At 43.4% G+C, this 15,553-nt stretch overlaps 1 protein-coding gene across 1 annotated transcript in view; it reads left to right on the top strand.

Annotated features, from left to right (window-relative positions):
* The window catches only part of ADGRD2 (adhesion G protein-coupled receptor D2), a 388,936-nt gene that overhangs the window by 195,760 nt on the left and 177,623 nt on the right, over positions 1-15,553 (top strand). The window lies entirely within an intron of this gene.

The following is a 15,553-nucleotide window of genomic DNA, read 5'->3' as shown; positions in this document are numbered from 1 at the left end:
GCGATTTTTTGGGGGGGAAATTTGGCGAATCAGCCAAATCGAACTTTTAAGAAATTCGCTCATCTCTAATAATAACCCATTTAGGGTGGTTTCACACAATTCTTTTTTTTTTAATGCTGCAGTTTTTTGGGGGATATTTCTGAGCCAAAGTGGATTAAGAAGGAAAGTATAAAGGAATAACTTATATTTCCTTCTGCTGGATTCATAAATGATTTTAGCTCAAAAACTGCATAAAAGTGCAGTGAAATTTTTCCAAATATGTCATTGTGAACCTACCCTAAGTCTACCATTTTCTGTTGCATTTGTTTTATATTACAGAACCAAGGGACAGATTAGCCTCTTCAGAACCCCATGGGGCAAACATTATGGGGGTCATTTATGAACAGACATACGCCACTTTTTGGCATATATCTGTCAGATTGTGGCGCAATCTGCGACTTTTTCCCTTTTTCCACCACTCATGGCAGGTCTAAAAAAGTGGTCTTGACATGGGCAGTGAAGGGGGTGGGTCGGCAGGCCCATCTCATTTATCATTTTCTAAGCCTGTTCTAGGCATAGAAAATGGTCTAAATCTACGCCAGCAAGGGAGCTGGCATAGACATAGACAAGTGCAAAGTCTGCCTAAGTTATGTAGAGGCCAGCGCCTCTACATAACTTAGGCGGATAAACCGCAAGCACAGAAGGGATGAAGACGGGCGTCTAAATCGCCACCCTTCATAAATGTCCCCCTATGTCTGTTACTTTTTCCTTGCTTTGGAAGTAAGGGGGGGGGGGGGGTAAAAACCAAGCTACAGATAAAGGACAGCCATAAAAGTGTTTTCAAAATATACAAGTGCCATGCATTGAACATGTAACATCATAATGCCCTCACGATAAATTTATGTTATGCCTACATTTAAAAAAATACAATACAGTGTGGTAATACATACCACCTTACACTACATACTGTATGCAGATAACCATGCTCCTTTCCAAGCCTAGCATCGGAGACTGAGAAGGAAACTCACTGAGAATTAGGATGGTGGAAGCCCTGAGGAATTAGCATATTTTGGCCTCCTGTAATCTTGTCCCTCTAGTAACAGTATGAATACTATTAACTATCTTAGCTATCTGACGGCAGTATTATACTATGCAGTCCATGTCCAAAAATGGGTGTATATTAGAGATGAGCGAATCAGATTGTAATAATGAACCGAGTTCATTACAAACTACCCAAAAATTAGTCTGCAAGACAAACCCAAAGCTTGTCAGGTTTGCTTTGGATTAATCCAATAAAACTGTGCCTTTAGATTAATCCAATAAAGCAGCGCCATTTCACTTCACATGTTGGTGGGAGGAAGAAGAAGGATGCTCACATGACCCTGAAAGGAAGTGACCCGGAGGGCTTGCCCTGATTGGCTCACAGGCTGGCAGACAGCCTGGATGAGCCAATCGGTGGGGCTACAGGCAGGGAGGGGACCTAGCAGAATGAGCAGAACGTCATTCTGTGTTGGGCTGTGAAAGAGGGTGGATGGATGTAGCAGTCTGTGGCAGAAAACGATCTTGGGAACATTGTACAGTCACAATCAAGCTTCTATTCTGGAGTCAGGGACACTGAAGGGAAAGACTAGAAAGAAGAAGAATTGTGTAGAATAGGGAAGGGCAGGGAAAACTTGCAGTCAGGGAGTGAGAAGTGAGGAGCTGAGGCTGGGTGTGCTAGGCAGGGCCTTCTAGCTGCACTTACTGCCTCATTACACAGCAGCAGCTGCAGAACATCAAAAGCAGCTACCTGCAAGGACATTTCTTTTTTTCCATTTGACCAGAAATACAGCTGTATTTTTGTTCTCCAAACCTGAAGCTCCTCTAGGCTTATTGCCAGCTTTTTCACATCTGCTGCTGAGCATTTTTTTCCCAACTTCATATCTGTATTGTTTTTAAATGTGTTTGTGTAGCAAAAGCAATAATGACATTTTTCTACCAGCGAAATTGAACATGAATTACACTGTACACAGAAATCAAACCTCCTTCCCTGCATAGTTCAAGTGTTGGTGTGGGGGCAATAAGCTCAATACAATTGTATAACACATGTTTAACAATCAAGAGGCCAGAAATAGTTTACAGGGCATCTTCAGCCAGTTCAAGTGTTTTTGTTAAAATAGCAAGATAAGTGTACATTGCGTGTTTTACAATCCAGATGGTAGTTTTTTAAATCTCATTGAAAACACCTGAAATAGTAGTCCAAAGTCTGTGACAGGGCATCTCCACGCAGTTTAAGTGGTTAATTTTGTTGTGAAAATAGTAATACAAGTGTACAATGTATGATTTACAATAAAGAGGGTAGCATTTTAAATCTCCCTGTGTAATACCTTTGAGTGTGTTGACACTCAGTGCAGGATCGCGGCATGGATAGGGGCGGGTCTCTCACCCGCCCACCTCACGTGACTCCTCAGCTGCCGCTTGATCCTCCCAGTGATGGGAGAGGACTTCTCCCTATTTAAACTGCAGAGAGCGGCGGCCATATTACGGCCATCATAGCGCCGGAGCTGTCGCCTCACCACCAGAGGCGTATGGCACCTATGTTTTTGTTTGTCCTGTACTTGACCTAGCTCCTGATGAGCCCCTCTATGGTGAAACGTTGAGCTCCTATATTAGGTTTAGGGTACGGACATAGCGCATCCACATGTGATTTATTCAGGGAAGACAGCCGCCTGCTGGATTAGTTAGGACTTTTAGTGTTTGCTGCATGGAGGGGCATGTAGGGAGGATTGGTTCACCTGGTGTCCAATTAATGAGGGTCACCCATTCAAAGGTGGATATTTCCCTTCCCCCTGGCAGTATATAGTCTTCTACCTGGTAACCCCTTTTTCTGTGGATACAGCACATGTTAGCCTGTGGTCAGAGCACGCCACAGTAGTTTTTTCACAGGTGCTAGTATCACGTCTGGTTACCACAGAAGGGATGAAGACGGGCGTCTAAATCGCCACCCTTCATAAATGTCCCCCTATGTCTGTTACTTTTTCCTTGCTTTGGAAGTAAGGTGGGGGGGGGGGGGGGGGAAAAACCAAGCTACAGATAAAGGACAGCCATAAAAGTGTTTTCAAAATATACAAGTGCCATGCATTGAACATGTAACATCATAATGCCTACACGATAAATTTATGTTATGCCTACATAAAAAAAAATACAATACAGTATTTCCCTTCCCCCTGGCAGTATATAGTCCTCTACCTGGTAACCCCTTTTTCTGTGGATACAGCACATGTTAGCCTGTGATCAGAGCACGCCACAGTAGTTTTTTCACAGGTGCTAGTATCACGTCTGGTTACCACTTTCCAGCATTCATACGTATGTTGTGTCACTAGCTGATGCAGTAGTGGTTCCGCACCTCTCGTACAGCTACATGTACAGTCAGGTCCATAAATATTCGGACATCGACACAATTATACAATTTTTGGCTCTATACACCACCACAATGGATTTGAAATGAAACGAACAAGATGTGCTTTAACTGCAGACTGTCAGCTTTAATTTGAGGCTATTTATATCTAAATCAGGTGAACCGTGCAGGAATTACAACAGTTTGCATAAGTGCCTCCCACTTGTTAAGGAACCAGAAGTAATGGGACAGAATAATAATCATAAATCAAACTTACACTTTTTAATACTTGGTTGCAAATCCTTTGCAGTCATTTACAGCCTGAAGTCTGGAACGCATAGACATCACCAGACGCTGGGTTTCATCCCTGGTGATGCTCTGCCAGGCCTCTACTGCAACTGTCTTCAGTTCCTGCTTGTTCTTGGGGCATTTTCCCTTCTGTTTTGTCTTCAGCAAGTGAAATGCATGATCAATCGGATTCAGGTCAGGTGATTGACTTGGCCATTACATAACATTACACTTCTTTCCCTTAAAAAACTCTTTGGTTGCTTTTGCAGTATGCCTTGGGTCATTGTCCATCTGCACTGTGAAGCGCCGTCCAATGAGTTCTGAAGCATTTGGCTGAATATGAGCAGATAATATTGCCCGAAACACTTCAGAATTCACCCTGCTGCTTTTGTCAGCAGTCACATCATCAATAAATACAAGAGAACCAGTTCCATTGGCAGCCATGCATGCCCACGCCATGACACTACCACCACCATGCTTCATTGATGAGGTGGTATGCTTAGGATCATGACCAGTTCCTTTCCTTCTCCATACTCTTCTCTTCCTATCACTCTGGTACAAGTTGATCTTGGTCTCATCTGTCCATAGGATGTTGTTGCAGAACTGTTAAGGCTTTTTTAGATGTCATTTGGCAAACTCTAATCTGGCCTTCCTGTTTTTGAGGCTCACCAATGGTTTGCATCTTGTGGTGAACCCTCTGTATTCACTCTGGTGAAGTCTTCTCTTGATTGTTGACTTTGACACACATACACCTACCTCCTGGAGAGTGTTCTTGATCTGGCCAACTGTTGATAAGGGTGTTTTCTTCACCAGGGAAAGAATTATTCGGTCATCCACCACAGTTGTTTTCCTTGGTCTTCCGGGTCTTTTGGTGTTGCTGAGCTCACCGGTGCGTTCCTTCTTTTTAAGAATGTTCCAAACAGTTGTTTTGTCCACGCCTAATGTTTTTGCTATCTCTCTGATGGGTTTGTTTAGTTTTTTCAGCCTAATGATGGCTTGCTTCACTGATAGTGACAGCTCTTTGGATCTCATCTTGAGAGTTGACAGCAACAGATTCCAAATGCAAATAGCGCACTTGAAATGAACTCTGGACCTTGTATCTGCTCATTTTAATTGGGATAATGAGGGAATAACACACACCTGGCCATGGGACAGCTGAGAAGACAATTGTCCCATTACTTTTGGTTCCTTAACAAGTGGGAGGCACATATGCAAACTGTTGTAATTCCTACACCGTTCACCTGATTTGGATGAAAATACCCTCAAATTAAAGCTGACAGTCTGAAGTTAAAGCACATCATGTTTGTTTAATTTCAAATCCATTGTGGTGGTGTATAGAGCCAAAAATGTTACAATTGTGTCCATGTCCCAATATTTATGGACCTGACTGTACTAGTGGGATCTAAACACATCTCATAAACGTCTAGTGTCCACATATAGTACATCATTATTTGTGTTTGTTTGTTAATTTAGGGACGCACACACCTCTCCCTATTTTAGTGTACAGTGTATCTAATAAACTATTTAAGTTTTATCTTATTCACAACGTTTTTTCTAGCTGTGACTCCATTGACAATTGTGAAACGTAAATTTCATAGCATAGTTTTTCAGAAATATCTAACATTTTAAATCTCAGTGAAAACACTGGAAATAGTAATTTGAAATCTGGGACAGGGTAAAAATAGCAATACAAGTGTACAATGCGTGTTTTACAATCCAGAGGGTAGCATTTTAAATTTCTAATTGAAAACACCAGAAATTGTAGACCAAAATATTTTACAGGCATCTCTAAGCAATTCAAGTATTTGTTATTTTGTGAAAATAGCAATGTAAGTATACATTGCGTGTTTTACAATACAGAGGGTAGCACTTTAAATCTCTGAGTGAAAACACTTGAAATACTAGAGCATCTCCAGACAGTTCAAGTGTCGGTGTGGGGATAGGGGAAGAATAATCTCATGGTAGGTTGACAACTTGTGTTTTACACTAGAGAAAGTTTGTTTCTGAATCTGTGTATTTGAATGCACATAAGACATTAGGCTCAGATCTGTTAGTGGAGCTGATATTGCATTAATTCCAAAGTAAATTGTCAGTAATGGTGTGATTGTAGACATGGAAGAACATTTTACTGTGTCTCTATTTAAGCTCTAGAAAACAGACTTGCAAACCGTTCCATACCTTGTCTGACTGTGCATATTAGGCGAATGTCAGGAATACAGAAGGGTTTCAAACAAAAGATCCAGGGCAAGGCCTTGTCCTCCCAGAGCCAGAATGTGGTTCATAGCAGCACCAGCTATCTGACCAGAAGTACAGTAGTAGTAATAGGCCACAGTTCTCACTGGCTTCAGAAAGGCACAGCAATATCATTGAGGAGAAAGAGGATGAGATTGTGGATTGGATGGCTCACTCTTCCTCTCAGTTGCAGCAGGATGATCTGGAGGTGACTTTTGAGTCTGACACCATGACTTGGAGCCAGGGATCACAGCATTCCTTCTGCTCCTCCTTGCAGCCCCAGAGAAGCCTTTCAGTGCCATCCTTTCTGTCTTCCTTTCCCCTTTTTTCCACAGGAGAGGCAACAAAACCCCACCATGTCTCACGGCAGATAGTCAAAAGAGTCTACCTGTTGACGACTTGTGTGAGAGCAGTCAGCGTTTGGACTGCCCTAAGGAGGAGGTTCAGGAGGAGGTGGGGAACCCCATTCACCATGTTGGTGGAGGCAATAGTGGCACCCAATGCCATGGTGGGGCAGTGACAGTGGCAGTCGGAGTAAATACAGAGCAGGGAATTGGGATGGGGGCCAATGAGCCCACCATGATTTATTACAGCCTTATAAAAGTGGCAGGGAGGATGAAGACTTCGATGATAATTGTATGTTGGACAGAACCTGGGAGCTGGATCGGGGTGCTGAGGAGGAGGTAGCATCAGAGGAGGACGGTGGCAGCGGCAGCAATAAAGACCAGAACCCCCCAAACAACTGCCAGGGCCAGATATGCTTTGGGAACTGGTGATGCCGCTGACACTGTACATTAGGCCCAAAATGTGCCAGAGCTAAGCCAAGCTCAGCTGTCTCTAGCTATGTGTGAGTATCTACCATCTGGCAATTTTTCTCCATACTGCCGGAAGACAGAAGCATTGCCCAAGTTCTGCAATTGTAAAATAGGCTGTGGGCAGTCAAACACAAACATAGGCGCACCACAGCTCTTTTGAACCACATAAAGTAGCGTCACCTCATGCAGTGGGAAAACAGAGGTGGCAGCAAGCTACCGCAACAAGAATTTCCTCCTCCTCCCAGTCTCCCTTGCGGCAGCCAGGCCACATCCACGGGCAGTACGGTATATTTTACATTGTCATCATCACTTTCTTCTTCCATTCAGAAGACTCCTCCTCCACCTCCAGCTATTGATAATGGAAGGAATGCCAGGAAACAACTTTTAAAGCCAAGCAATCCGAATGTGCGCAAGCTTAATTCCCACTTGTCCAAGTTGCTGGCGATGCAGTCGCTGCCTTACCATTTAGTAGTCTGCTTCCTAGCTACCTAGCCGTCATTATTTCTCCCAAATAGCCATCTCTGCTTTGTACTCTCATGCGGCAGAGAACTAGGGCTGCTCCTTGCGATTGTTGCTGTGTGGCAAGGTGCACACCATGGTGGACACCTGGAAAAGCTTTTACTGGCAGGGACATTGCTTGTTTTTTGCAGCCCACTTGGTCAATGTTTTTTGAGGCAGCATCCAAGCAACAAGTCAATGTCCTTTTGATTCCCTATAATTGTGTTGGCCTGGCTTTACACCAGGCACTTATTCGCCTCCTCCACCTCATCCTCCATGGACACTCTCTTGTCCACAACAGCAGAAGGGCATAGGGTCGCTACCACTCCCCTTCCTTCCTGTCACAACTGTGTAAAGTCAAGCTTTACCTTGCATGTTAGAGCTGATCAGCCTGGAAGAGAGTAGCCACACAGGCGAGCAGTTGTTAAAGTACATCAAGCAGCAAACATCCCACTGACTGTCACCTTGACAACTCCAACTGGGCAAAGTGGTCAAAATATAGTGACTGCACAGGAACCTGGGGGAAATAACACATACAACCTGCATGGTGCACATGATTAACTAGTCATGCAATGCTTTTTTTTTTTAAAGTACACTGGCTTGCGCAAGTGCAACGTGCCAGTCCGCAGGGGTAGAACACGTGAGGTTCACGGTGGGCCAAAGTGTACAAACAGTTCATCGGTTACTCGTGATTTAGCAGATGCCTCCCTGGGCCAGCAGAGCAGTGAAGGGGAGAACAGCACTAGATTTTCCGGGGCACACTCTATTACAGGGGACACCTGGCAGGTGGTGATCGAGGTGCCCTTGTGGTGATTGGGTTTCTGAGTACTTGTGTGGCTGGGCCCCTGATTTAGGTATTGTCGTAACGCCAGCACCTTGTGGTGCAAAATGTTGAGAGTGGTGGTAGTAGTATGAAGTTAGAAGAATGAGGCAGGTTTAAATCCAACTGAGAACTTTACTATAACCAGGTTCTTGATAACAGTTTACTTCCAGTAATAAAACAGTATCTGGTACACATGCAAGTTGGATGTGATTAATCCCATTAACAGGCTGTGCTGGTAGTGATGTGTCAGGCGAGGGGAGTTAGTTATGTACTCACTGATATTCAGCTCTTTGCCTTACTTCAGTCTCAGTTGAGGTTATTCAAGTTCTAGTCTTCTACACACAAGTGACGCAACAGAAATCTTATCTGTCCTTAGAATGACAGTGAGGCTGCCAGAAGCCAATAAGTCCTTCACCTAGATACAAAGGCGCTTAGAGCCCAGAATAATGGCTTTGTCCTTCGTTTATCTTTGTCCACTGATAAACTTGACCGAGATTCACTTGCTACTCCCGAGAAGTGGATGGTAGAATAGAGACTTTTCCTCTGCCTGACTTCCTGACCTGGTACTGAGATCCAACGATGGCTCCTCTGGGCCGTGGAGCCCAAGAGAGAGCTGAGAGGAGAGGAGACCTCTCCTACCTCCTCCACACTCCTGTATTCAACCACTACATCTTCCCAACTCCCTAACTAGGCCTGAACTGTCTATATATATATATATATATATATATATACACACTGTGGTGCTACCCCATCTAGTGGTGAGATGTATGTGGTGCACCTGACAGCATGATATTACAGATGACAACAAGCTTTTGCAGTTCCCACATAAGCTAGTGGGACGCTGCACAAGGTGCTGACAATGTCCAGTAGACTAATGAAAGAAAACCGGCACTCCCAAAAATCTTTGCTGGTGATAGATTTATTGGTCACTCATATGATGCCCAGCGTTTCGGCACTCACAGGTGCCTTTTTCAAACAAGAAGTGAGCAGCAGTATGAGTGGAAGAACATGCAAACAAAACAGGTTTAAATAACCTTCCCCTGGTCATGTGATGATGACATCACGTTGCCGGGGAGACACATAAACAACAATGTGAGTGAACGCCTCCTGTTGAGTCTTCACAGAGGTCACACCCTGGAAAGTAAATTTCAGTTGCACTGTGAAGAGAAACATTGTTGCAAGTAAGTAACACAAATTGTGCATATAAACATATCATGGTAGCAACATTCACTAATTGTTATATATTACAAAATTGTGCAACCAACAATAAATTTCAGTTGCACTGTGAAGAGAAACATTGTTGCAAGTAAGTGACACAAATTGTGCATATGAACATATCCTAATAGCAACATTCATTAATTGCTATATATTGCAACAGTGTGCAACCAACAGAGAGAGAGAGGCAAAAAAGAGGACTAAGCGGTCTTATAAAAGATCTTATAAGAAGCTGTTAATTGCATAGTCCCGGTTTAACCCTTTAGGAGCCAGTGTCTGTAGCCGATGGATCCAAAAAGCCTCGCGTCTGAGTAACATTTCTATACGGTTCCCACCCCGTCTAGGTAAAGTGACTTCTTCAATGATCTGAAACCGGAGTTGTGAGGCATTGTGTCGCTGCTGGAGAAAGTGTTGAGGAATGGGGAGTAGTAAATTCTCATTGCGTATGGTAGATTTGTGTTTACCAAAGCGTTCCTTCATGCGCATGCTGGTCTCACCCACATAACACAGACCGCAGGGGCACTTCAGCAGATAGACAACAAAGGAGCTGTCACATGTGAAGTGTCCCCTCACTGGGATCTGCTACCACAAGGAAGAAGCTCAACGCATCGTCTCACAGATCGATTTTTCATCCGATTTTCTCAAAGTTCCATCAAGTGATTTTCGCAGCCGGGACCTTGAGAGAGAGTCTAAACATTTAATCTCCTTGGAGCTTCACGCAACCACTCTTGCGGAATATTACCGCACACAGCGTATACCACGCGGCCTACGCGTCAATCTCAGACCCACTTTATTCGGAGATAATCTGGAGTTTTGTACTCGCTTTGCGAACATTCTAAATAAATGCTCCCTGGATCTGATCACTCTAACGATTGAATACCTTTCTAAAGCCATCGCTGAATGTAAGCAGAATATCACAACCATCGAGACCCAACTACAGGATTGTTTGAAGTCTGAAGATCTCAACATACTAAAGGAGAAGATAGAGAAACACTGCGCAGATCTAAGGACCCAGATCCAAACCACAAAGAGGACCAAATACATCCGGGATTCTGAGGACTACTTATCTAATCGTGTCTACAGATGGCAGGACAAATCCGGTACAGCTACACAGACCATCCGCCGTCCTGGTCGCCGGGCAGGCCATACATCCTCTGGCTCTGGCAGCGACTCCACTACTGGCCAACAGATACCTTTTTTAGGAAGACGACGACGCCAAAAAAAGCCAACACCAGGAGAGCAGGCCGACGCCATCATAGGGGGAGCAGATGCACCACGACTGACCCGGTCCCAGGTACGGCTAGCACACCAGACACTTTAGTTCTCAATTTATCTTCTAAGAACTTAAATCCTCTACAGATGCAGGTGTTGCAGAAGGGACTGTCCTTCAGCCCCACTGCAACCTTGGACACTTTCGGCTTGGACATGGACCTGCAACGCTTCTTTCGCTCTTTGCGATTGAAGGCTCACTTCTCCAAACAAGGAGATACCGTATCATATGATCCGGATCCCCCTGGTGGATTTGAGGACATTTTAACACTAAAATCTTATGGCTTACGGGTAAAAAGTCAGTATATGCCACCTAAAACTGCACACCCTATAGAAATGTACATTGAGCTAGTCCAGAAAGGTATTAGTACCTTGCTTACACAGTTTAAGGGAGGACAATACTATTTACATTAAAATCTTACAGCATTTGAGAGACAGACTATCAATCACCTACTTGATGACAGATCACTCATTTTCAAACCCGCGGACAAAGGGGGCGCTCTTGTAGTACTAGACAAGGAGTATTACACACATGAAATTTTGCAACAATTGTCGGACACTAAAACATACGCGATCTTACCACGCGATCCAGTATATGACATCAAAAGAGAACTGCAAATTCTGATACAGAACAGTTTAGAACAGAAAATTATAGACCAGAAAATGGCAGAATTTCTAATAAAACAGCATCCCATTACACCAGTGTTTTATACCTTGCCTAAAGTGCACAAATCGATGGAACGTCCCCCAGGTAGACCTATAGTGGCAGCATCAGATTCCATACTCTCTCCCCCAGCCATGTTACTAGACAAGGTATTGACCCCTCTTACACAAAGAACCCCCTCGTACCTTAAGGACACACAGCATTTCTTAGAAGAGCTTAGCCAGGTACATGTAGGTGAAGAATGCCTACTGGTCACATATGATGTATCCAGTTTATACACATCTATAACCCATGCAAAGGGGATAGCGGCAGTTAAATCACTACTAGACAACAGTCATTATAATACCGACCAGAAAAATGTCTTCACCTCATTGCTTACCATTGTACTAGAAAAAAACGACTTCTTATTTCAGGACACATACTACCAACAATGCTGCGGGACCGCGATGGGATCTAACGCCGCACCGCCGTATGCAAATACGTATATGTCACAGTTGGAGAATGATTATATATATCCAAATCCCATTTTTCATCAAAATTGCAAATTTTGGAAAAGATTTATAGATGACATATTTTGCATATGGCGGGGCGGCGTAGAAACCTTACAGCAATTCACTGACTACATCAATAATATTTGGCCTGAACTAAAATTTACACTCCACTGGGATCCTCACAGAATATCCTTCTTGGACACTTGGGTTATAAAGGGGACTGACGGCAAGTGTATAACAGACCTCTACACCAAAGAGACTGACCGTAATAGTTTACTCAATTATGATAGTAACCATCCCCCTGCAGTAAAAAAATCTTTACCCTACTCCCAGTACAAAAGAGTCCACAGAATTGTCAGTGATCCCACAACTCGTGACACACGATTGAGTGAGATGACTGACAAATTCAAACAAAGAGGATATCCCAGTTCTGTTTTATTACAACAAAGGGCCAAAATCAACAGTACTGATGCAACACCAAAAAAATCCAACCCCAAAAGAATTCCATTTGTGGTCAAATATCATCCGTGGATTAATCGCATCAGATCTGTCATGTATAAACATTGCAATATAGTTAAATCCTCTTACCCCACTGTTGCAGAACTCCAGAACCCTCCCATGATCTGCTACAAAAGGGCAAGAAACATCAGGGACATGGTGATTAGGGCCGACATAGGCAGCAATAAACTAAACATTAGACAAAGGACACTTGCCACTGTCAGAAAGGGCACCTTCCCTTGTCTCAATTGCGTCCACTGCTCAAGTGTCATTAAAGGGGCATGTATCTCACATCCCCATACAGGTGAGCAGATCCCAGTGAGGGGACACTTCACATGTGACAGCTCCTTTGTTGTCTACCTGCTGAAGTGCCCCTGCGGTCTGTGTTATGTGGGTGAGACCAGCATGCGCATGAAGGAACGCTTTGGTAAACACAAATCTACCATACGCAATGAGAATTTACTACTCCCCATTCCTCAACACTTTCACCAGCAGCGACACAATGCCTCACAACTCCGGTTTCAGATCATTGAAGAAGTCACTTTACCTAGACGGGGTGGGAACCGTATAGAAATGTTACTCAGACGCGAGGCTTTTTGGATCCATCGGCTACAGATACTGGCTCCTAAAGGGTTAAACCGGGACTATGCAATTAACAGCTTCTTATAAGATCTTTTATAAAACCGCTTAGTCCTCTTTTTTGCCTCTCTCTCTCTGTTGGTTGCACACTGTTGCAATATATAGCAATTAATGAATGTTGCTATTAGGATATGTTCATATGCACAATTTGTGTCACTTACTTGCAACAATGTTTCTCTTCACAGTGCAACTGAAATTTATTGTTGGTTGCACAATTTTGTAATATATAACAATTAGTGAATGTTGCTACCATGATATGTTTATATGCACAATTTGTGTCACTTACTTGCAACAATGTTTCTCTTCACAGTGCAACTGAAATTTACTTTCCAGGGTGTGACCTCTGTGAAGACTCAACAGGAGGCGTTCACTCACATTGTTGTTTATGTGTCTCCCCGGCAACGTGATGTCATCATCACATGACCAGGGGAGGGTTATTTAAACCTGTTTTGTTTGCATGTTCTTCCACTCATACTGCTGCTCACTTCTTGTTTGAAAAAGGCACCTGTGAGTGCCGAAACGCTGCGCGTCATATGAGTGACCAATAAATCTATCACCAGCAAAGATTTTTGGGAGTGCCGGTTTTCTTTCATTCTTCTGATTTTGGGATTACCTCCACACAAACCAGTACGCTGTGCCGCCTGACTTCATTACACAATGTCCAGTAGACTGTCCTCACATGTCAGCCATTCTTAAATTGTGAGGATGAGGAATGCACTCCTGGACTTGCAGTGACAGAACGGTTTGCCAAACCACTTAATCCGCGACATTCCAACTTGCTGGAATTCAACATTGCACACGCCAGAGCATCTGATTTTGACCTGCACCCGACCGCCTCAGCAAGGATCATGTGTTGTTTCAAGTACAAGCAGTGGCAGCTCATCTGAGACACATGTGTGTGTCGTATGGGCAGACATTTTCTTATTATCCCATAGCGCCAAGTGTGTTTAAACTTATCTTCCCCCGATAAGGGTCGATTTTTAGAAGCTCTGGAATGTAGAAAAACCATAACAGATATGATGGTGTGGGGTGTTTTTAAACACTCTTTTCTTAACCATGCGTGTCACTCTGACATGATTGCTGTCCTTGCGTTCAAGAGCTTAGGGAAGGGGAAGAGAAAAAGCAAAAATTCATAAAAAATTCACTAAAAGAGAAAACATATTTTTCTAAAAATTCTACTAGCCTTACAAGACTAGAGGGTGTTATATACCAATTTCCAGGGCAATTGGAGCTACTTTGGTTCAGGTACAATTGGGGTCGGAACAGAATGTTTTCAAAAATTCGGTGAACAAGAACAAAACCAAATCTAAAAAGGTTTGCACATCTGTAGTGTATATCTTAAGACAAATAACTGAAATAAAGTGGCCTAAATGGTAGGAAATTCTCAAAAACCCCAAACACTGTGGCGTGTTTATAACCGGGGGAGCAATTCCTCCGCATGTGATCCGTAGCTAACGGCAATCCCCAGCAAAAATGCATACAATGGAGGATGTCGGCAGCGGACCACATGCACCACAATGGCATCCTACACAAGATGGGATAAAGTGTGGATGCGAATATAAAAATACACAAATCACTGCGAAAGGTGCACCTAAGTGATATGCAACAGCCTTATCATCTCTCCCACTACCTGAGTGATTTCACTATGGAGGTATGTAGGAGCTTGGCTGTAAGTTGTATCTTAGTCTAGTTGTAGTCTAGTGGTAGGAACCCATCCCACACTGAGATACCTTGACGGTGGTGCAAAAGGCCTCCGATGTGTTCCTGACAGGAATACATTGACTAAAGTCTCAGGTCTTAACATCATCTTGAGGGATTAGCCAGAGTTGTCAGTTGCATATCATTGTGGTGCACCTCTTGCAGTGATTTATATATCTTAAGACTCAATAATATCAAGTCTGTAGGTAAAAGAGGATCAGATGAAATAATGATTATCTAAGTATATCTTCTTGAATACTGTAATAGGACCAGCTTTTGTTGAAGTCTGTGTGCGTCATGTAAGCAGTGTAGATGTTATTGGGAAGATGTCACCTTGCGGAGCAGGCATTGTCACATTGGCTACATTGTTAAGCAACTGAATGCTATATATCTTTGACCTTGTCTCCATCTCTGCTTGGTATAATGGCTTTAAATTGAATTACTATTTTATTTAAAGAGGCTGTGAGCTACAGTATTTATGCCTGCACTCATGGCTTTGTCATTCACTCCTGTCCTAAGTGTCGGAAAGCACTTACAACCAATGTTATCCACCTTAACAAGTCAGGCTCTGTTACAATCACATTTTAGGTTTATGTACAGCTCCTATGCTCTTGGAGCACACGCCAGACATTTCTATGTGACCCCCAAAGGTAATAAAAACAGTGTTCTGTTGTCCTCCATCTAGGGTGGTAGGTGTCATCACACTGGGGGAGATTCAAAACTGGTGTAATGGAAAACTGGCTTTGTGCCCAATCAGATTCCACCTTTCTGACTGCTCCAAAGGAGCTCTGAAAAATGGGAAAACGAAAGGTGGAATCTGATTAGTTGCTTTGGACAACTAAGGCTGCTTTCACATTAGCGTTTACAATTCCTGCTATTGAGATCCGTCATAGGATGTCAATAGCGGAAGAAAACGCTTTCGTTTTGTCCCTATTCATTGTCAATGGGGAGAAAACTGAACTGAACGAAACGGAATGTACCAAAATGCATTCCGTTCCATTTGGTTGCGTCCCCATCGCGGACAGAAAATCGCTGCAAGAAGCATTTTTCTGTCCGCTATGTGGTGTG

This window comes from Bufo bufo, chromosome 8, assembly GCF_905171765.1.
Source record: "Bufo bufo chromosome 8, aBufBuf1.1, whole genome shotgun sequence".
NCBI lineage: Eukaryota > Metazoa > Chordata > Amphibia > Anura > Bufonidae > Bufo > Bufo bufo.
This window is presented reverse-complemented; position numbering and strand designations above follow the sequence as displayed.